General features: G+C 40.7%; 1 protein-coding gene across 3 annotated transcripts in view; it reads right to left on the bottom strand.

Annotated features, from left to right (window-relative positions):
- The window catches only part of sema4bb (sema domain, immunoglobulin domain (Ig), transmembrane domain (TM) and short cytoplasmic domain, (semaphorin) 4Bb), a 67,363-nt gene extending 49,458 nt beyond the window's left edge, over positions 1-17,905 (bottom strand). Inside the window, exon 1 of one of the 3 annotated variants that reach the window (XM_085153763.1) lies at positions 17,676-17,905. The gene's annotated coding sequence lies outside the window, so the exon portion shown is untranslated. Of the gene's footprint in view, positions 1-9,066; positions 9,441-17,345; positions 17,652-17,675 lie in introns of those variants that run through there. The other 2 variants (XM_085153769.1, XM_085153757.1) reach the window with 2 other exon arrangements.
- Between the last annotated feature and the right edge of the window lie 5,918 nt (positions 17,906-23,823).

Below are 23,823 nucleotides of genomic sequence, written 5' to 3'. Positions count from 1 at the left end.
AGGCACTTATGGAGATAATCAGCAGCCAGGCAGGACCTTGTGATGAGAGCAGTATGACTGAGTTTGACATGAGGGTAGATTAGGCTGCGGTCCAATCCATTAACAGTATCATGAGCACATCTAAGTGAAAGGGAACTATAAAAGCATTTTTAATTGCACAAGTTGCCATCAAATCTTATCTGTGTCCGTCAGGGCAGATTTAAGGGTGACTTTGGGGAACTGTATCCAAAATGATGTAATGACTTCTTCCAGTAACAAAAAAGGACAGCAATATTTAAATCAAATAAATGTTAACGTTAATGTTTAATGTGGCCTCTTGGGTTTAGATCACTATTTACAAAAGATTTGTGGAGCTATTATCTTCGGCAAAGATCGCCTCAGCAGGCGACTGACAAGGCAGAGACTCCTTACTGTGTCTGTCATCATAACGCAGACTAGCAGCCTGCTTTCTTGGGTGCGCAATGCATAATTATTGCAAAAATCAAGCAGTTAAGATCGCTGAGGGAGGTACATTTTCCCCCACCCAAATCAATGGCATGCACTCCAAATTGTTTTTTTCAACCCACTTTGATAGACATACCGGTAATATTTACTTTATTTTTAAAGAACACATCATCAGATAAATAGTTAATAGGTTAAACTAACTTTAACTTTTCTGAATATTAATGAATCAGGGGTAAAAGGTGAACTACTTTTCAAATATCCGCGAGGTAAAACATTGCATGCGCTACTTTGCAGGAACATTAGGTGAAACGTTAACGCTTACTCTGTCCACCAGGGAATGGGACTGTGGGTAGTAGAAGGAAAACTTTCAGGTGAGCAGACTGCTCCCACACCAAGAAGGGAGGGCGCTAAATAAAATCACGACTGGGTTAAAAATAAACCATAAGCACCCCGTGCAGCAGTTGAGACAGCACCAATTGTTTGCTAAGCTGGCAGAGCACATAGTGAATTCATCATCACAGTGACTCTGTGAGTTTACATGACGTTTAAGCATGAGTCAGCATGTCTGGATGAGGGAGCTCAGGGATAAAGATGTCAGACAACAGAGATGTGTAGACAACTGCGATGATGTCATTAATTGCAAACTACAGTAGCCTGCAAACTCGCATGTAGATATCACGCTTAAGCTACAATTACTTTTTATTAAAAACAAAAAGAAAAAAGAGAGACAAGCGTATTATCCTACGCAAATTCAACCCATCTCAAAAAGGGTTCTGATCATCACCATGGTGATAAAATACTCAAACGAGGTGGACTTTTAAAAACAGGAAGTCCACACTCAAATTTGGCTAAAATCTTGAGTGCCTCTACAGTAGTGCTGAATTGGCTTCTTTCTTTCCTAGCTACTTCTATCAGAGAAATCTTCAGGATATCCTCTTTCAGAAGCCTTTGAGTGGTTTCTATATGGACAACCTCCTCATAACTCAACAATGCGAGCTTTGAAAAAAAAAAAAAAAAACAAAGAAAAAAAAACATTTTTCCATCAAAATATTTTTGCCTTTGCTTCTTGAAAGGAACTTCCTCTAGATCAGGGAACTGAAAGTGGACTGAAAGTAAATATTCTCAAAAGCATAAAGTAATAAAATATAAATACAAAAGTGCATCAATGAAGGCCATCAATAAGGAGGCTTCCTCTCTGCTTTCACTTATTTATTCAACAGAAGAGAAAAGAGAAAGAGAAAAACATGAACACAAAATGTTCTACTGCCTCTCCAATATAATTTCTACCCTGCAGGTAATGTGAATTTTTATTCTTGGCTTTGAAACCAAATGGAGACCTCTGTGTCAGCACACAGAAGAGATTTTAACCTGGAATGAAATGAAAACCTTTATGCATGCTCCAACGTTTTGCTCTTTAATATGGAGCAGCTGTGAACTGGGAATCCTGGTGCCTAAAGGCAAACTTCCTCTGAAAGAGCCAAATTTGTACAAACGGTTCAAAAATCAGATATGACTGCTTATCAGGACCTGTTCATTTACTATAACTTTTTCCATTTTCTTTATGCAAATATCCACAAATGGTTGACATCCATCTCGAAAAATTGCTTCACAGATTTCAGACCAAGCAGTTTGATACAAACACAAAGTTTGAAAAAGCAAAGAAGAGGGAAATCTAAGAAGCAATACTGACTTGTGAGCTGTAATCCACTACCTGTGCCCTGTACTGGGAATCATCAGACACTAATGTGGAACTCTCTGAGAACTGAAACTCAATTAAGTACTCAATTACTTATTCATATGTGTGATCCCAGATAGATACGAGGAAGATGACTTTTCCCTGCATGAGTTATTAATTATTCACAGAATCATCTTTGTGTTGATGACTGGCTGTAATGCATCCTGCTGTGGTATCTCCCTTCTGGATTCAGATACAAAAGGATTTTTAATGACTTTCAAATGATAAAATTACTGGAAAAACTAAGCAAATTAGGCATTCGCTGTGAAGAAAATTTGCTTGTGACCAAACAGCAAGTCCTGGTCTTCAGTTTATAACCCAGTCACTTTACATAAACCCCCAAATACTCGCTCACTCATGGTTCAAACTGCCACTGCATAGAAATGAATTTAGATCAAAGCTCCTTTTTAGCGTAGCAGACACAAAGCGGACTTACTGAAAGCGCAATATATCCAAATGTCCACAATTTGTTAATCTGCTTTGACAATTAACACACAGAGGCAATGAGTTCAGCAAAATCCTAACCATAATAAATTATAAATGACAGCCTTAATAAGACTAGTAAGCATTTATGACAGACATCTCTTGTTCGAGGTAAGGAGTAGTACCAATGTATCTGACAGTTTATGATCAAGAAGGCATGTATAGATCGCCGGTTATTTGTAAAATAATCTAATCAGGAACAACTTTAAAACCATTGAGTCTTGATATTCATGTCATGTTAACCATTTAAACATTCATTGTTGCAACAGTCCCCGATCGTATCCGCCTCGCCCACTGTGCTCCACCCCGCATACAAAGGAAATGCTTGGAGGCATTTACCTGGCTTCCTTGCTAGATACCAATCTGATCTAGTTTCAGCAGGATGGCTCAACATAAGTGTTGTCCATGAAGGTCTCCCCCGACTACCAATCTCATGGCATGAGAAACCACAGAAAACCTGCAAGAGGCTCCAGGTCAGCATCCAGAAACTTAAAAGATCTTTTGGTGTGTTTTTCATCTTTAGTTTTGCTCCACGCTCTGCACAGCTTCAACCTACCTAAGAGCATTTCAGATGTGAAGCACCTGGTCTACCGATAGCAAAGACAAAACAAAACTTTTCTTTAAAGCGATGCAGAGCAGAAACCTGCTTTTTTGGATGCATCTGGTGAAACTGCAAGCTTTGTCTTTAGTGTATGTAAACAGCTCCAGAAGTCAAGCGACGCAACCATGCCTGATGTATTCCCCACAGTAAAATGTCCCTAAACAGGTTGTTTTAAAGTAGTAACAGAGCTACCAGAGAACTGAAGCAAAGTGTTGCAGTGTAACATGTTTGGTTGGTGTTCATTTGAATCCTTATACATGCACTCAGCAGTTCATCCAGTTCTATGTGCCACACCTCCTTCTCTTATGTTAATCAGGTACCAGGCCGCGTACTGAATGTGCCTTAATTGGCTTTGCATGACCTTAAGCTACCAGCGAGATGTGTGTTAATTGTTTAACTACAGTACGTGCTCCGTTTCCATGATCCCATCACGTCTGTGTGTCAGAGTCAAAGGCATTCATTGAAATGCAGAAACCCAGTGATTTTACATCCCTGAGTGGCATCTATGAGGCTACTTACTGGAATTGTCTTTCTGTGACATTTATTCCAACATGCTACAGCCACAGAGTGTTGAAATTACACCATGATGTGACAATGCTTCAAGTCTGATCCAAAGCTAGAATTGGCTTTGAGGAATATTCAAACCCCCTTTTTACATTAGTGTACATACTGCTCAGCTTTGCCATGCAGGAAGTAGCAATTATCATTTCAAACGAGTGAGTGAAGCAGAACTGGCAGAGGAGATAAGTGCTTAAAGGAGAGTGAGGGTCACCTTATTCCCTCTGATACAGACTTGCCCTTCCCTGAAATTATTCAAGCCTGACGGGGAACGGTGGGAGATCAGTTCTTGAAAAACTTACAAAGCGTCAATAATGAGCCGTGCGTCAGTCAGAGCGCAGTGTGATAGGAGGCATAATTTCTCTCTCTTGAAATCTCTTGACACAGTCCCAATACAGAAACTACAGGAAAATTTGGAGACATGGAGCTCTTATGATGATAAAAATTTAATAGCAATTTTTCCCCCCTTCAGTCCACTAAACTACAAACTGTTTATTGTGTGCTTCTGTGTTGAAAAGCTCACCACACTTTACCCTAATGACCCATTTAGACTAATATGGTGTGCTGATTAATCAGGAAATCCTCACGATTACAGACTAACAATGTGGCCTGGAAGACTGAACCACAAAAACAGAGAAAGAATTTTACGTTTCTACTTGCTTGGGGCTCTTGACTGCTTAGTTGACAGAACTAAGTTTAATGATTGTCCGAAAACATTAGCAGTGAGGGGAAAAATCCTTTCAATTGTTTTCCAGTGCCTGTGGCCTCCCTCTGATTTTGCAGCCCAGATATGTGAGGCACACTGGTGCTGTGAAAGTTGCCCATGGCCACAACGGACCACAGCATCTTATTCATCTGCTGGGTCGATGACGATGTCAGGCAAGACTGTGAACAAACTCTGTGGTGTCACAAAGGAGAGTTGAAAGTTTAGAGTCGTGCAATTGCACAATAGAGGCCTTTCTGAGGTCTGGACCATGCTGTATTAGCATCACAGTTCATCTGCTAATTACACCATCAAATCCAAAGGATTGGCTATCCATACTGGGCTATTCATCTCATGACTTACACGTCAAAGTGGCGGTGGGGGGAGTGCGGTGCACGATTAATCCCCGTAGTTAAACCGATGTGAGGACTCATTTCCTTACATGATTTGACAAGCAGAGCAATAGGATTTAAAAGCATATCAGATGACTATATTATGTTTCAGGCTCCACTTCACCTCGTCAGACCCAAACTCACTTCAGCGTGCTCAGGTAAGAACTTCGATGACCGTGACCAAAAGGCTTGACCACAAAACTGTTCTCATTACTCATTCCAAGTGGAAACATGACACAGTTTGTCTGAGTCATTTGTCAGGTTTGCCGCTTTGAGGCAGTTGGCTGTTGACTCTCAGCAAACATCTGGACTTCAAAAAGAACAACCAAAGCAGTACTGCTTTGTTTACCGTCAGGCGTGAGCTCTGTCTTTGTCTTTGCCAGCAGTTGTAGGCAATAAAGGAAGTAAAAGGTCAACAGTTCTGTCCCTCTGGGCAACGGTCCTACTGATAATAGTGGAGACTTGGAACAAATAAGGGAATGATATCATAATGCATTTAGAATTCAATAATCATTTATAGGTAAATAATTGGAACCGATCTAAAACACTGCTAACAAAATGGCAAAATCAATTCTTAATTAAAGAGTGTACAAAAATTCCTTGGCTGGGGAGTGAGGGCCTGGGAAAAAAATAAATAAAATCCTGACATCATTAATATTTTCTTTAGCCTCAATTTAGTCATTGGACTTACTGCAACAACCTCCCTCTGCCTTTCACAAGGCTACCACTACAATAATAATGATTATTATAACGTCATTTAGTACCACTCAAAACAAAATTAAAACTCCTGAATATCTTAATTTAACAACAGCAAAGCCCTGTACAGCACATTAAGATAACTTTTATAATCATAAAAGAACTAGTAGGCCAATTTGTTTAACTATTCACTTAAAGTGAATTTATTGGGCACAATCTGCCAAATTCTGCCCATTATGGTACAAAAAGCATGTCAGATTTTCTTTCTGTTTGGAAACATTTGCAAACATTAATCTGAGAAATACTGCACATATTTTAAATCCAGCACGGTTTACATTAGTTGATGTTTCTTTATGCTCCTCCATGTTTACTGCCCTTGCTGCACTGCTGTATGCAAACCGTGCCCGTTTCCCATGAGGGGGAAAAAAAGAAGCAAGAATCCAAACATGGGAAATAAAACAAAAACAGCTTATACAAAGAAAAACAAAACAAAATGGTACAATTCCCCTCCTCCTATTGTGCCACTTTACACCTACCAATACCGGTCATAAAGGTCCTCACATAAAGGAGTTTTCTTCCTTATTGAGTGCACAGCCCTTTTTCATTATGTAGGAAAAGGTGAGGTTTAAATAACCTAATAATATGGGTCTCTGGTAATTTACTATATAAATAAATACTGGATCTCAGCATTCCAGGCACATCGTAAGTCTGTTTTCCATTACAAAGTCACCGTTTATATTTTTCTCCACACTTCTTTCAAAATAAGAGACGAAAAATGCAGAAGTCGTTCATTTGTCTCTGGAGGAGAGCTCCACGTTACATAACATGTTTCCATTCGAAGACAGCTACCTTAGTTAAACCCTCGTGGAAGTCAGAGAGCACTTCTGATGAACTTGTCAGACAGATGCAGCCAAGTGGTATAAACCGTCCTTCAAAATAAACCTGAGTAGCTCGACATGTATTATCCAACATGTTTTTGCAATTCTGCCCCCAAACAGAGTTCAACAGGGGTCTGCAACTGCTCAGTTTCATAACAGAAGCATGAGCACAAACTTGGATTACATCTACAGAATTATCAAAGACTTGCTACGGAAATGTTACAGGAGTATATCGACCTCAAGAGGCTTCAGTCGCACTGGCTGCCATGTTTGATCTTCAAGATAAACAGTGGAAAAACACCAAATATAATAAATGCCATGAGACTTAAGCAAGTACCTGAAGCATTTGTCAGTAGTGGTACAAATCTCTTTAATTCTCCAGCTCCATGTGATAGATGAACAGGCATGACAGCAGTCTGACTTGAATTAGTGAAATGCAGATAGAACACATGTTTTTACCATCAAAACCAGATTTGTTTATGAAAGCAATGCCAGAGTATAAAGCAGCAATAAATGAAGAAAATCCAATTTGCTGAAGAATTTCTGGCTCATCAGAAAAAGCCTCAGAAGTGTCACCTGCATTCATAGTCTTCTTTTGACCCAACATTGAAAACCCCTGCAGGGCCTGGCCAGCCTTTCTACACGACCTGCAGGTCATACTGAATATGAATGGCCTTGCAAATGGCAGGCGAAGCTATGCAAGGACACAGCGATAAAGTCAGCAAAAAGGTCTAGAGCCAAGTTTTAGTGAATGCAAATGTGAACTTATCACCAATGTGCAAAAGCACAGTGTGACTTTTCACGGTTTGTGTAGCGTTAACACTCAAAGAATTCTCACAAATTCCTCAAAGGGAGGTGCTGTTACTGCCAAATGTTTACGTGGCAAAACATCAGCAAAGCAAACCATGCACATTAAACAAATTTATGTTTAGGAAAGAAAGTCTTTTCTGTCTTCTGCACAAACTTAACTGGGCTGATGAAAAGGCAGCAATGGCTGGCTTAACGTCTGCCCTGTCGCTGGGTGCGATCTGGCTTCGGCCCAGCAAAATGACTGTGTTCCCACATCTGGGGCCTCTCAACACGCAAGTTCCCATCAGTTTCGCCCTGAACAAATCTAATCCCTCTAGACATGATATGGAACATCACTAACCTTCTGAGGGTTAAAAGCAACAGAGTGTCTCCTCTCCTGGGTCCCAACTTGCCCTCCCACTCGTTTACCACAACCTCTCCACATGCTGACCATTCCTCTGAAGTTGTTATAGTGGGTGGAGTGCTGGGTGGAGAGTGTTTGTGTTTTGAGTGTTTAAACGTGTGGGTGGGGGTCTGCTTATGCATGAGTGTCTATGCGTTTCAGAGTAAGACACAGAAGATAAGATGGGAAGCACACATTATGATGCTGCTGCATGTGCTCCTAGAGGGAACGTTTCTTCAGTTTGTTTACAGTATAAATGCTAGAGCCCATCAGTGTTAGCTCTTGATACAATATCACACAGAGACGAAGAACAGCACAGCCCTGAAGGGAAAACTGCTCCACTGGTCATTTACAGTCTTACTCTAGTAAATCATATCAGTGAAAGTCGTCTGCTCTCACATGCATCATAACCACCAGATCTGATGCAGCAGTTCAGGATAAAAAACCCGCCTTTTCTAAGAAATCCCTACCAAAAACAGAGGAAATGGGATGCTTTATCTGCGGTCAAACTGTGTCTGGTTCATAGAAATGCAAAGTGATACAGGAGGTATGTCAACACAGTCTCCAACATGCCAGAGGAGATAAGAGGAGGTGGGTATTTGGAAGAGAATAACAGGAAAGGTGTCATTAAGCAAGTGTAAAACCGGACGGAATCTACTCCAAAACGACTCCACGTGGTATTTACAGAAATGAGTGACTGATCGAGACTTAGAAGCAACACTTTTCGCCCGATGTTTGGTGAAAACAAAGCAGAGTCACGTCATCAGAACGGTTTCTGTTTCGTTGTTTTATTGGGTTAAATGGAAATAGCAGCTGTTTACCCACATGTGCAACAGAAAACACAAGAGGCCAAGTCCAGCGGCTCTCTCCACACCTACATACAACATACTGCTTTTACAACAATCCAAAAAAAAAAACAAACAAAAAAACAAAAAACCCTTTCTAAAGCTGCAAAGCAAAGAATTCTCATTTTTTTATCTAAAGTAATTAATATTTGGGGCATTCTCTTTAGGAATAAACAGGGAAAATGTGCATGGCATGAATCAGCACCGTGATGAGCAACAAAAAATGTAAACTCCAAATAGAAAAACATGCAAACTAATTTTTAAAGCGACAGAAATAATAATAACAATAATAATTAAAATGCAACAGTAACCTACACCATTACATTAAAAATCCCAGTTGCCTTTAAAGACCCCATCTTACAATAAACTACCTAAACTAAACAATTAAAATTCACACTTATGTCCCGGACCACAAATGTCCGCAAAGATTTTTCTCCTCTAATAAAACATTAAAAAACTCCTCTCATTTCTTTTCGTTAAAGGTGTTTAAAGTGGAGACAGGCAACAAAAAGTACGAGGAAGGCACAAAAAGACCTTACCATCCACGAGCAGCAGTGTAAAGACCTCGGTTACAGCTGAAATCTTCACGGTCACCGGAACAACTGTCGAAAAATGGATCGATGTATCTTCTAAATCCGCAGTAAAGTGCGCTTTAACGCGTAGGTTATTGAGTCCATTAACTCGTCCGTGAGGCGAAATCCATCCTCCGTGCGTGTGAAGACGAGCCTCCTCTACTACAAACTAAAGGCTGGTCGCTTTCAAGCATCCAAACTTTAGCTCCTCCCACAGCACACGCACACTGCCTGCAACCATTGAGTGCTCAGCAGGAGTCTGCAGCACACATGTGCGATCGCCTCCGGTAAAACAAAGGGAGAAAGATGTCAGAGGCGTTACAGCCGCCCCCGCGATCATGTAGTTTACAATTACTACGGGAAAAATATAATATTTACTTATAGTAACAAAATCTTACTATAAAGAGCTGGATTATTTGTTGCCAAACGCGAAAAATGTTCTATCGACAGTTATATTGTATATATACATATTGTAAGTATTAAGATATTTTTTGGAGTGAGACATAAGGACTTAAAGGCAAGTCCAAACCATCAAAACATCCGCGGAGTTAAAAAAGGAATAATTACAAAATTCCCAGCAAAAAACAAAACAAAAAACAAGGTAGTGTATGAATTGAATGGGGGGTGGACCACTTGATTAACACTTTAGAGGAACTGAAAATTGAGCTGTGGCTCACGTCTAAATAAAAGTATATTGAATTTATTTTCTTCTATAAGGCTTAAGAGAAATGGAAGAGAGAAGAACCTCCGTTACAGATGTCTTTGTGGAAAGAAAGTTTTCCTGCTCTGCTGTGTTGGGTATCAGCGTTTCTCTTCTCAGGGCAACCCTGAAGCCATCAAACAATGAGTGACAACTGAGAGGGTCCGCCACAAAGAGAATTACAGGGGATTATGTACAAAGGCAAAGACCTGAGCACAACAAGACTCAGCCATTCATGTAATCTCTTTTTGCAGCAAGAAAGGGGTAAAAAAGAACCGTGGACTCCAGTCATCAAATTTTCCTCTAAGGCTCTAAAACAACAGGCAGTGTGTTTGTCCCTTCTCCTGCACACAGGACATCCAATCAAAATGATCGCTAAGGAGCGGGGACATAAATTAAACTCATGCACAGCACACCACCACCATTCATGCCCGCAGGGAGGAAGATAACATTAATAATTAGTCTCCAGTGCCTTGCTTTCAGTGACATGTGGCTATGTGAGAATTTGTCAGATTTCTTGAGTGTTAACACAAAGAAATGTGATGGAGAGTGCTCCAGGCTGCATCCGATAGCTCAGCACGACACAGTCCTGACACTTTATCCTCCAAATGTTGTCAATCTCCGACTGGTTTTGCGTGACTGTGCCACAGATAAAGGAGAGGCCAGTGACCCCTCAGCATAAGCAGACACACACACACACTCACACACAGAGGAATAAGTGCAAGCGAGGGTTGAATCACTGATACAAGCCCATTTTCTCTCTACAAGCCCTCTGTCTGTCTCTCTTTTGCTTTTTGGCTGTACAGATGTCTCTTTCTATTGTATGGTTTCTGATAGACACACAACAAATCAAAGTTGTTCTTCTTTATCTGCTGAGACCTTAGTAATCCCTCAAATTCAAACAAGGATTACTAGTGAGAAGATTAACATCTTTCAGCTCGTGCAAAAGTCAGGCTGGAAACAACAGGGGGTGGCCATACCACTCAGCAGTGCAAATTTCTCTAAAACAGGCAGAATTTACTTTTCTCTTTTCACTCTTAAATCACCGATGGCAAGAAAATCTGTTGCCTACTTCTGTGAAAACGTACATATATTTAACAATCAGGAGAGAAAATTAGTCTCTACTTTCTACTGGCAAAAACGGAAAAAATTACAGTACCAAGGAGTCCTCACATTTTGGTACTCACAAACAGAAAATGCAGCAACAAGATGCTGAAGCTGAGTACCTCTGCAGCTTCGAGTAAACCACTTTGATATGATTATAGCCTTCTGGTAATGACCATACTGGAGTCTATTTGAAGCAGTTTACACTTTGCACAAATTACTTCTGACTTTGACAAAAGCCCAGTTGTTGATCACATCACCCTTAATCTGCTGCTGCACTCAAATAATATCCCCTTGTGGTGGCACGCGAACTTGAACACAGGGTGCATACAGAAGCTATTCATATTAAGGTCACGGCCACCGTGGAGCTTTTATTGGGGTTAAGTAAATGACAGACAGTCAGATGTGGATTTTCACCCAGTGTTTTGTGGATTTACTCACCAAACAAAATCTCTAAGTAGCGCAGCTCACATTAAAGCCAAGCTTGTGTCAGTGAGTTTATTAGATATTTTCGTTGATAAATATTTCTAAGTCATATTTAATACAGCTACCTGTGGAGGCAGGGGAAAGAAACTGTTTTGTTTTTAAAGATAGTCACAAGAGCAGTAGCATACTGGATTCACTGCAATTTAATTTGTACAGAAATTCATGGAAAACCTGCAACCATCAGCTAAATCGAGACTGTCTGATGACTTAGCATTTGTGGGTAACAGCCAATGTCTCAATGCTTCAGGCACAGCCAGGGACTGTATAATAGATGAAAAGCCTCTGGGTCTGAAAAGTAAAGCCAAAGCAGAAGTGACTAAGGTCTGGAGTCTTTCTAGTGGTCAGCAGGGGGCGACTCCTCTGATTCCAAATAATCAGGTTGAATGGAAATGATGGAACGCCAATATTCCATCCCAGCTAACCATTCCTAAAAAGTTCATGGTCTTCAAGTATTTCACACATTGAAGTGTCCTCCATTTCTCAGTTAGAGAAAACTTGATCAGCTTTTGATTGTTCAAAAAAGACACCCAGGAGTTGGCTGTTCAGTTTTTCCAGTTATTATTTTAACATGGTCGCATCAGGTTTCACCAAGCTTGTGACGTTCAAATGCCCAACCCAGGTAGCTGCATTCATCTTTTGTATGAATGGGTGAAGCCGGTGGATATCCAAGCCAGTGTGCTGCTCATTGTTTCCAAACAGATACATTTAACAAGCTAACAAAAGCTCAGCCTTTGTCAGATAATAGCCAATAACATATTGAGATGGCATTTCACCAAATCTCCCCGGCTTTGCTCTCCACACATACAGTTTACGTGCCAGCAACTAAAGATATCACTGCTGTGCCTATGTATATAAAAAATAGCAGTATAGCTGTAGTAGCTGCTAGCTGGCTGTAAACTTGCAGTATTCTTGGTAAAATTATGAAAGATTTTGTGACACTAGCCATAAGGTACACACTTTATAAGAGTAGGGAGCAGATGGAAGACTGCCTGGAGAAGTGGAGGCAAGCTCTGGAGAGAAGAGAAATGAAGAGGAATGGAAGTCGGCAGAAGCAAGACAGAATACAGGAGGACGTGTGTCCGAATGGGAGGGAGGTAGAAATGTGAGGGTGCAAGGAGAAGAGGCAGTGCAGGTGGATGGGTTTAAATACTCGGGAGGGAGGGGTCAACCATCCAGATCAATGAACCGTGCATGAGAGAGGTGAAGAATAGAGTGCAGGCAGGATGGAGTAGGTGGAGACAAGTATCAAGGGTGATTGGTGACGGAAGGACAGCAGCAAGAATGAAAGGTAAGATTTATAAGACAGTTGTGAGACCTAAGATAAGATGTATGGTTTGGAGACAGGGGGCAGAGCTGGATGTGGCAGAGTTGAAGATGTTAAGATTTTGGTTAGGAGTGAACAGGAGAGGCAGGATTAGAAATTAATATAGCAGAGGTGTAGGTTGGGTCGAGTGGTTTGGAGACAAAGTAAAGGGAGCCGCTGAAAGAAGAAGAATATACATGGCTAGGGGCAAATTAGCTATGTACCATAGCCACACAGTATATAATTTAGCATCTTGTTGTTTAAATAAATGACATCTCTTTGAACTGTACACTTTACAAACAGTATCTCTTAAAGGAAATGGAAATATGAATTTTTCAGAAGCTTCAAAGTCAAACCGAAGGCGTGCGCTCACCTGTTGGATGCCATGTTAGTGGGAACCAGTCCATGTGTTCCTGCACAGCTAACAGCACTAACACTCAACTCCATGTCCTCATCTTGCTGAGCTCTAACAGACCCCAAAATACCCCCACATTTCATTCAACCGCTCTTTAAACTGATGATTGATGACTGTTGATGACAGCACTCAGATCTGAAAGGTTCCAATTTGCTTCTTCTATAAATGACCCTGAGATGTGTTGTTTTGACACTTTGGTCATATATCAGAGATAGTGATAATGTGAGGTTTTGTACCTGTAAGCAAGGAGAAAATGCTGCTTGCTGTCTCCATGTTTTTCTTCCTTTTGGATATTCTTTCTTTCTCACATGAATTAATATTTCTGAGACCAAACGTTTGTTTGTTAGCGATGAGAGACCATTCTCATACCTGAATTTTCCACATGGTACAAGGAACCTGAACCAAAATCACTTGCCATAATCTATATAACAAAAAAAAAGCAAAATAGCTAAAATAAAAATTGTTAGTTTTTGCCAGATTTTTTGTTTTATGGTGACCCACTTTGCAGATAAGAGCATTTAAATAGTATGACTCAGGAGCTTGACAACTTTGCGCAAGCTAAAGGCTAACACTGGCTTATAAACATTTTTATGCTGTCAGTGTTAACCTGTTTATAATGTTAGCGATCTTACTTTAGTGCGCAGACAGCCTGATGACTAAATGCACATTTAAATACAGCTGGTCTTTAAGAGCGTAGCCACAAGCGGTTTGCTTAGCTTTACGTAGCCTGCCATATTTGTGGTGTTGGTCCCTTTTGCACCCCTCCACAATCGAACACACAAGACGTGTTTATGGTGACAGGAAAGATAATTAAACATGAGATGCAAATCGTGCCATCAGCTATAATTGGCTTGTCCTTTCATTCCATACATGTTCAATTATCTCAGAGTGAGGTATTGGTTCATCCGAATAATAAAAGCTTAGAGATTTACCAGCTAGCTTTGTCACCTTAAGAATTAAGGTCTGAAACAAACAACCTTCATATCAAGGTAAATTTCACAAAATAAAGCCCCCAAATAATGTGAAAATGTAAAGTCAGCAAAGTAAGCAGCCTATCTACGTATTCACGTTATGACATTTCTGCTCCAGAGGTCAGTAAACAACAGAAAAATTATACACAAACACAGAGAAAGCCAAAGAAAGGCAGATGAAAAGAGTGAGGCAAGTGGTAAAGATTTGATGTTACGAGCCCATACTGGAGCCAGCTGGACTGTTTGGGTACCTTTTTATTCACTAATGAAATAGAAGCAATATCTGTCTGACAGGTTCAGAAGAAGGAATGACATGAGGTGATAATATGAATTCTGTAGGATGTTATGAGATTAATGCTGCTTAATGTGGTTTGTTTTCCCCCCCGAGGGCTGGAGGGAAGTGATGTCACTCACGGTCAGCCCAATTTAAATGAACATGGTGGTGTGTGTGTTTGCTCAGTCTTCTTTGTCTGGCTCTTTCTTCGTGATTTTGAAGCTGGTGCCGCAGCAGGAGGGCATAGGTGAAGGTCCTGCACAGCTGCAAAGCGGAAAGGGGGAGGGTGGTGGAAGAAAGCCTCCAGGCAAAGAGAAGGATTGAATAAGTTTTGGATTTTTTAAATGAATTTTCCAGCACAAATAATGATTACAAAAATGAGATTAAGTATGGTATGTCATTAAAGTGCAATACCATTAAAAATTATAAAATAGCTTTTTTGGGGGGGCAAATATTTGTGATTCCTCTCTGGAATTAAAGAGCAGAAAATCAAAACTTGCTGCAGTGTTTTCTGTGAAGCTCTGTGGAGGTTTGAGGAATGTGAAGAAAAACAGCTCATTGAAAACAGAATGAAATTTCAGTCAGCTGCTTGGACGGCAAAGATCTAAGCAATCCAGGCAGGTTTTCAGGCTGTTTAGTTTTTAAAAAAGTGAAAATGTTAAACAAGGATCATCCTCTATATTTTGCTTTGAATGCAGCTTTCTGTTCTGTGTTTAGTCTGTGCTGAACCACTGCACAGTGCCAGGTAGCATTACGCTTTAGACTATGTCATTTTGCAGACCCACTGTCCCCCTAATTACCAATAGGGTTAGATTGCAGACAAGTCTGAAAGTTTGTTTTTAATTTGTTGAAATTCTGTTAGTAAAATCCCATATGTGTGGCATTTGCTAGACAGTTTAAGTTTGCTTCGATATTACTGTAGAGTAAGAAACTTTCCACTTTAGAATGGAAGAACCAGAGCAGCTGTCATGTTTCTTTTTCTCCCTATAACTAGGCCCCGCATCATCACATGTTTTATTCTCAGAAATATTTGTGGTGCCCCTGTTTAGAGCAAATGGAAAAAGACAATTGAGCACTTTGGAAAAATAAAGAGAAATAAACAGTTTACGTAGAGGCCCGTGTTTAGATTGTGCTGCAGAGGCTAACACAGTCTGCACTACAAATGTAAGAACTATGTGAATCATTTTCTTGCTTTAATTAGAATCCAAATTGGTTATACCGTTGGAAGAGTCAATGAACTATTGACTGAATTGATCTTTTTAATTTGCTAGTTCATCAATACTTTACATTGAGTTAGCATGCCTTCATTTTCGCTCCGGCCTGTTGGTTTGACGTCAGTGAGCCCATTGAGGGCAGATGCAAAATTAACCAGTTGAATCAGGCCAGCAATGTTCTGCAACTTCAACTCCACGTTACAGGAAGTGATGCTCCAAAGGCAGAAGTTGTGCCAAAACATGTTAAACAAGAGAACTCTCGCAATCAGAGAAAGATCTAATAATTTAAGAACTCCTTAGGGAGATAATTAAAATGTAAACTCTCTGCCAAATTGAATAAGTGCGGCATGGCTGCAATCTCAGCTCCTGGTCTCCCTTTTAAAGGCTTTAGGAGACTGGAGAGACACAGTGTCTCTTGCTGTCTGTAATGAGATTCAAACAGTAAGAAATCAATAAACTATCTTAGTATGACCACAAACTAACCTTTCAAGCACCAAAATAGTGCTTCACTGGCCAATAGGAACCAGCTCTGCACACTTTCTTATTGTCTAGTGGTTTATTTGGTTGTTTTTTTTTTTGCTGGACCACCATTTTAATTACTTTTCATTTATGCCTACAGAGGCTATGTCAGAGTTAAACAGCCTCGAGGAGGAGCTTTTTTATGTGCTAATCTTCGATTAAAAAAACCCACCAATATATTTGCACAGTTCCATGAGGGACTGTGGAGATTCTGAATAAGGTCAGCTGACTTTGGAAATATCTTGGATGAGTTTCTTCTTTTCCATGTGGTCATAACTGCAATCACAATAAATGCAGAGGGAGCTGAAAGGCATAGCAAAGCTAATTTGTTTGTTGGCTAATTGAAGAACGGCATGCAGATTATTGAGCTTGGAAAATATATTGTTTGGTTTACAGCTAGTGAGCTGGTGGCATTTGATGGATAACACTTCCCTCCAGATTTTCTCGATATTTGTTTTGAAATATGGATCCCATCATTGTACTACCAACTAAAAAGAATAAAGACAGTCAAAAAGGAACCATCATTTATAGTAAAATGGAACAAAAATGAATCATGTCTGGCTTTTTTAGCCCACTACGTGTAACGCTGAAATGGAAACACATCTGGATGAATTAGTTATGAGAGTGCCCACATGTGAACTCGCCCAGCCCTATAAAATATTAACATTTCAACACACTAGATTTATAAGGTAAGGTTGCAGTGCAATACAACACAGAATAGGAACTAGTCAAACTTGACTAAAGAAGAAAAATGCACCAGTGATTTTCATTTCACTCAGTTCCATTATCATCAGTGTGTCATTTAGCAGTCAAAAGCAATAATAGAATTACTATTCCTATTAGACTCAGTGTCATTGAGCTTCACAGTGAAAGAGTCTAGTGCACATAATAGGAAAGGATAAGACATTGAGAGCATTGCAAGTCTCTAAATGTCAGAGGTGCTCAAGTTCACACCACATGAACACACCCAGTTTTGTCAGCAACACAAGCAAAACAGTCTATGTAAATAATAACACTTTACTTTTATTGTAGCCAGTATAGTTAGCACTAATCAGAACAAAATAAACCCTCGCAGCAACTTAACCCAGTACCAGATTTGCATTTACATTCAAACCGCTTTTTCCCCCTCCTTTGTTATCTCAAACCAGGTGACTGACAATTCTCACAGAGGAAATCACATCACACACACAACACCCTGGAGCATATTTAGGTTTCCTAATCCAGGCTGCACATGCACACATATGCACACAAATTTCTCACCTCTCTGGGAGCTGACGTCCACATGCACCTCACTACGGCTTCAAGCACCTTACTAGGATACACACGCAACATGCTGAGACCCTGACCAAATACAATCTATTGCCATGGCACCCGGTGAGAGGTGACCGGTATCTGTAGTAGCTGAGCAGCCTCACAGCACTTCATTACTCCAAGCACAAACTCAGCTGCGAGCGTCTCCTCCAGGCTGCAGTGGCAGCAAAGCCTCCCGGTGTTTGTCCGTCACTCTCTGCAGAACAAAACACCGTCCCTCCATCCTTTTGTCTTATTGTCAACCACAATCGCCGGCTGTCATGAGAGAAAGGGACTCACCGTGCTTGCCCCCCACTGTGGAAGAACAGGAGCCAGGTGGAGCAGCAGAGGCTGCAGCGATGGAGGAATCCCCCTGGTAGTGTATGTGTAAGAGTGTGTGTGAGAGGGAGCATGGAAGTGTGTGTGTGTATGTGTGCATGTGTGTGAGTGTGTGTATGTGTGTGCGCGCGTATGCAGGGAGTCAGAGCTGATCCAGCAGATGCAGGCGGGAGCCACCAATAGAATAAGGAAGAGGGAGAGGAGTGTGTGAGAGGAGAGAGAGGGAAAGACAGCAGAGGAGGGGTCTGGTAGCATTACATCATAGACTAGGGAATGGTAGGTTTGCAGGGGGTGGACTACGGGTGGGGGAAGGTGTGTGTGTGTGTCCTTGTGTTTGCGTTCGTGTCTGCATCACCGTATATTCTCCCTCTGCAGCAGACCACACGATGATTAAAGATTGTGTCCATTCTGCATGCAGTGCATTGTCGTCATGGTGCCTGCACCTGTGTGTGTGTGTGTGTGGTTGTGTACTCATGAGCAGAGCATAAAAAACACCTATAATCAGGAAGGTAGAGTAATCACAAGGACATGAACCACTTTTTGTTTGTAGATTATGGATCCAAACCTCCTGGTGGCTATAAATAAGTGCTCAGCTTACAGCTTTTATGTACAGATGTATCCCAGATGCTCATTTTGCTTTCCTTTTTGTTTCTTACACACTCAAACAGGCACAAAATGACAATGTAGTCTCCTTTCACCATAGGACATACTGTAAGCTAACTAATGGCTGCTATGTCAGTTTGAAAAAGCACTGATGGACACCCTGTTAGGAAGTTACTGACATTTCAGGTGAGTGATTCCAAACACTTTCTGCTTGCTTTGACATAAATGGAAAAGGGAAAAAAACACACACACACAAACTTTTCTTGTTACCCTATAGCAGCAGCAGCAGCAGCAGCAATCACCTGTCTTTGTGCAGCGTGCCATCCCTAAAGAGAGACAGAGAGTGAGAAGAGAGGAGAGAAAGAGGGAGTGAAAAGGAAAGGCGTTAGTAGAAAAAAAGAAAACAATGACAGCTCAGGGTCATCCTTGCACCTCTGCTCTGTCTCTAGCAATCTGGCACAAGACAGGCAGAAAACGAGATAGGAAAGGTGCAGGTGGCACAAACACAAAGATAAGGAAGTCTCTTCCTCCAGCTCTCTTCATTAATTTTCATAAGTTGTCGGTGTTGAGCCCTCCAGGCTTTCTGTGACTTATAGCACATTTGTATGTTGCATGCAAGTTGAAGTCTCTAAATATTTGCTTAACGTCTCCTCTCCAAAGCAGACGCCACAAAATGTCTTTGCTTGTCCACACATAATATTTGAGAGTGTTGGTTAAGTTCTCAAACAGTCATTTTCCATTTCCTCTCTACTGCTCTGTTTATTTCATGTTTCAAAAGCTCACAGAGTTTATTAAAAAAAACGTATTTGAAACAACATGTTTCTAAATAGTCTTTTTCTTTGACAGAGGAAATTAAATAAAAGTGGCAACATAGATATTAAATACATTTACCATCCTCTATTTTTGATGCTCTGGTTAACAATAAATGGTAAATGAACTGGATGTTATATAGCGCTTATCTACTATACCTGAACACTCAAAGCACTTTATAAAACATGCCTCATTGAGTGACTCATTCAAGCACTTTTTTCCATGCTTAAGTGGTTTCTTTCTAACATTCACACTTCAGTGCATGCACTGGAGAGCAACGTGGGGTTAGTATCTTGCCCAAGGATATTTGGCATGCAGACTGAAACAGCCAGGGATTAAACCACGCGCTCTTCCTCCTGTGCTATAGGAGATTTTTGATCAAAAAAAAAAAAAAAACACTGGTTGCTACACCATTAAAATGTGAATCTGTGAATGAAATGAACCACATGGATTATCTCCTTACAATGCAAGGTTCTGCAAGGAAATTGCATTCATGCGAATGTGACACTCCACCCAGTTAACCAGTGTTGCTGACCAAGCACCCCATCTATGGCCTGACAGCAGTGCCACCCACTATAGACAATAAATGTTCCAGACCAGTTCAAGGTATTGACCCAGCTTCTAAACTCCCAGATTCGAATCGGATTGAACGTCTGCAGGATGCACATTTCATCATGGCCCCACCCTGCCTGCAACAGGACCCAAAGGATTAGCTGCCACCAGCTAGACACAGAGGTGGCTATAGCGACATGCACAATAGGTAGATTTAATGTTCTGGTTGATCTGTATTCATTATGTGTGATACTACAGATCAGGAAACAGGGCTTTGTTTAAAATTTAACAAACGCATTGTGACATGGGTTAATGCAGCACTTGTGCAGTTATCATACCTCAAAGTACAGGGGGAAATCTCTGTGGGGGGAAAAAAACCAACAACAACAACAACAAAAAAGCTGGAATGATTGATGATTGTTCTCCATTTACAGCATTTCTGGCACGATCGCTGTTGTGCTTTTAGAAGTGCTGCCTTGTGCTTCTCCTGCCAATTTTCTTTTATGAGATATTGGATATTTTCACACTTTTCTTCTTCTAATGATTCTTGCTTCTCTTTCAGTTTAGGGTTGATTTTCACTCTGATCAGTAGCTGTCCAAAGGAAAAGGAAAAACAAGATAAAACAATCTTTATCCTCTCACTATATGCAAAATTATGTGTGAAATTTTGTTCCTCTTCGCTGAGGATAGCAGTCAAAGCTCATAGTTGTACCATATTAGTTGCCCATTTTATTGTTTGCAACTTTGTGGCAGGGGTCACTATGAGGTTTGTCTTGTGAGGGGTAATGCTGCATACTTTTTCAGTTCAGCTCAATTAGACCTAGCCCCATTTCAAGGTCAATTAGGTGCAACAAAAACTTTGCAATGTTTTCACACAGATCACATTGGCATGTTTAAAGAATGAGACATTCTTCATGTATCCCTCACTCTTTTTTTATTTTCTCTCAACCATCTTATTTGTTGCAAGCTGTTAGATGAATTGTGACAAAGTGTGAGTGGGGGTGAATGATTTAGTCTAAATGTTCTTATAGCATTTGGATGTCCTAATCTGGCGCCAGGTTATTGTAGGAGTGAAAGTGACATTAACATTTAATTTGTTATCACAGCTATTCAATTCAGATGAGATTCTGAGTTAAATGATGCAATCAGAGAGCAAGAATTGTGATGTCAGAACTCTCGATCAAACACGTACAATTTATGACTATTAAACAGTTGACAGGATCAGCAAAAATCACTTCTGCTTTTGAATACTTTGATTTAGGTGTGGTGGCACTCCAGAAGGCCTAAATAAAATAAGACAGCATGAAAAAGTCTATCTTAACCAACTATTGACATAAACACACTAAGTGCAGGCAGCCTGATTAAAACGCATTCACTCCCCAGGGCCTTGCCACATTAAAGAAGAGAAATGAGAGGAGCCTTGATGATGCCCAAGTCTAGACAGGCCAGGAAGAAAAACTGTTTCCATCAGTCTCAAAAAGATTTTCAGTCTCAGCCAGGCAGGAGCTTTCACCTTACAAAGAGTAAATACACCAGACCCTGCATTAAGTGATCAGAAGTTCTTGTTGTCTAGATGAACCTGCATATCAGTGCCCACTTTGAACTGTTTAGATAAGACCGATCTGTCTGAAAACGCAAAAGAAAGATATAAGAAAACAGCCAGGATAAAATCCTGGCTAGAGTGTTGTAGTCCCACCTTGTGCTCCAGGTGCAGCTCTGCCTTGTTCTCCCTTTCCCCCCTTATCTGTGTGAATATAGGCATGAGTGCTACTAACTCTAATCTTTCACTTGTAGGTGTGGTTTTGGGAAGTTTCGAACAGGTGCATCTAAAACCATTTGTTGCTCTGTTCATGTGACAGTATAGCTATTTGCAACTCTGCATTTATTGACCTACTTGTTTGAGTCCCTGTCTGTTTTGTGTTTACTTGCTTGTCTTTGCTCCTATCTTAAAAAACCTGTTGTAAGGCCTGCTTAATACTTACCTGAATACCTGCTTGAGCGCCTCTCACCTGCAACTGGAAACTTGCCTGCAACTAGGCTCTTAGTTACTGGAACTCTAGCCCCGCAGAGTTCTTGTCTTGTTATTTACCCGAGTGTAATCCCAGCCTCAGAACATCCATTGTTATTGCTGCTTCCTGAGTTCAGTTCATTAAAGCTGTTAAACTTCTGTGTCCTGAGTTTGAATCCTTCAGGTGAAACCTCGACAGAGACGTGGACTGCAAAGTCTCCTCTTATATAGCAATACAATTGTGTTATCAGCTCATGTTCTTTGCAGACATCATGTAAACTGAAACCATAACAACAGGCAAATACTGGATCAACACAGACACTACAGGAAAAATCTGCTGACCAGCTCAGATGTGAACAGACCTGGTGCAGCTTGACACCAGCGTATTCGTTCAAGTCCCCTGCTATCTTTACCAAACTCCAGGTGGTGCTATGTTAAAATGATAAATAGTAAGGCCAGGATCAAAGTTATAAACATGGAGGAGAACACTGTTCTGGTGGTTAACTTGTTTGGACACACCCGATGCTTTCAAATTATTTCAGAGCTGCATGGCTGTTGTTGATGCTCACATAAAACAATACACATGCAGAGCTGTGAATAAGAGAATCAGGACGGCTTTTGCCAAACAGTGGAATGAGAATGCTTTTGCAGTGCGAACGTTAACAGGACAGCTCTAAGAGTTGGGAGATCAGTATTGTATTGCATATACTGAGTCAGAAGTGACCATATTTGTACAAGAAAGTGGAGGGCTAAATGATCAGTTAGTCTGATACTCTGTCCGAGTTTGAGTCAAGATTTGCACTCTTAGACTGTAAAGATGCAGCAGAGAGAAAAAGATATGTGTTATTAGCAGTGTTGGGAAGGTTACTTTTAAAATGTATTCCATTACAGAATACAGAATACATGCCCCAAAATGTATTCTGTAACGTATTCCGTTACGTTACTCAATGAGAGTAACGTATTCTGAATACTTTGGATTACTTAATATATTATCATGCTGTTTACAACTACATGAATGTACTATTGCTGTGATTTATTACTGTTACTGAAGGTCCGCGGCTCCGAACCGTAGTAAAGGGACCTCTGGCTAATACGGTGGGTTCTGTGTCGGGCTCGTAGCCGAAAAATAGCTTTACTTTGTTGTCTGGGTCAACTTTGCTAGCGAGAGACAGAGAGAGGCGTTGAAAGGCTGCTCCAACGGAACTTATTGTTTTTGGAGGAAAACACGAACACAGTGTACAGTCGAGTCTTAATAGCTTACTTACAACTGGGCTCTTCAGGCACTCTTCTTGGCTCTTCTTGGCTATTATTATATTTACATGCTTCCAGCTCCCGTTTTTCTCGATGACAGCTCGTACTTTTCCTTTTTCTCCCTCCCTCGCTCACAGACGCATAACGGGTATGGCAGTCCATTCTCCCTGCAGCACGGACTACACTGCCTATGATGCTACATTCTTTAGAGCTATACCTGTAGCATTCTGCCTATTAGCTTAGCACAACAACAACAAAAAGGCCTCTCTCGCCCAGGAAACATGCAGAGAGAGCGTCACCCTGTAACCATGGCAACCACAACGCTGCCGCCTGGAACAGAACGTAGCTGTCAAACAAAACCCAAACAGTCCTGACCCGCGACAATATGAAACAGGGAAGTACCGCCGTGTAATCAATTTATTTCAAGAAAGTAACTGTATTCTAAATACCACCTTTTTAAACGGTAAATGTAACGGAATACAGTTACTCATATTTTGTATTTTAAATACGTAACGGCGGTACATGTATTCCGTTACTCCCCAACACTGGTTATTAGTGCTATGAATGAAAGCCTGTACAAACAGAGTTAGTCAGATTATTTGTCAAACAACTCAAACATCCTGTCTGTAGAGACCAGAGTCATTTTTTATTTTAATTTGTTAAGTTTTAACATGCAAATCCATTGGGAGATTGGCTCACCTTTGGAGCCAGCTTCAAGTGGCCACTCAAGGAACTGCAATCTTTGCCACTTCAGTGTTGACTTCATTCTTGCTGCTTGGTTGGAACTGTTGTGTACCCACACGACACTGGCTGAAGTTTGGAGATCATTAAACTGAAAAGCCACTCACATTTGCAAAAACGTACCTTTGTAACCTCTTTGTTGGC

The sequence above is a fragment of the Neolamprologus multifasciatus genome, chromosome 1 (genome assembly GCF_963576455.1).
Source record: "Neolamprologus multifasciatus chromosome 1, fNeoMul1.2, whole genome shotgun sequence".
NCBI classification, from domain to species: domain Eukaryota; kingdom Metazoa; phylum Chordata; class Actinopteri; order Cichliformes; family Cichlidae; genus Neolamprologus; species Neolamprologus multifasciatus.
This window is presented reverse-complemented; position numbering and strand designations above follow the sequence as displayed.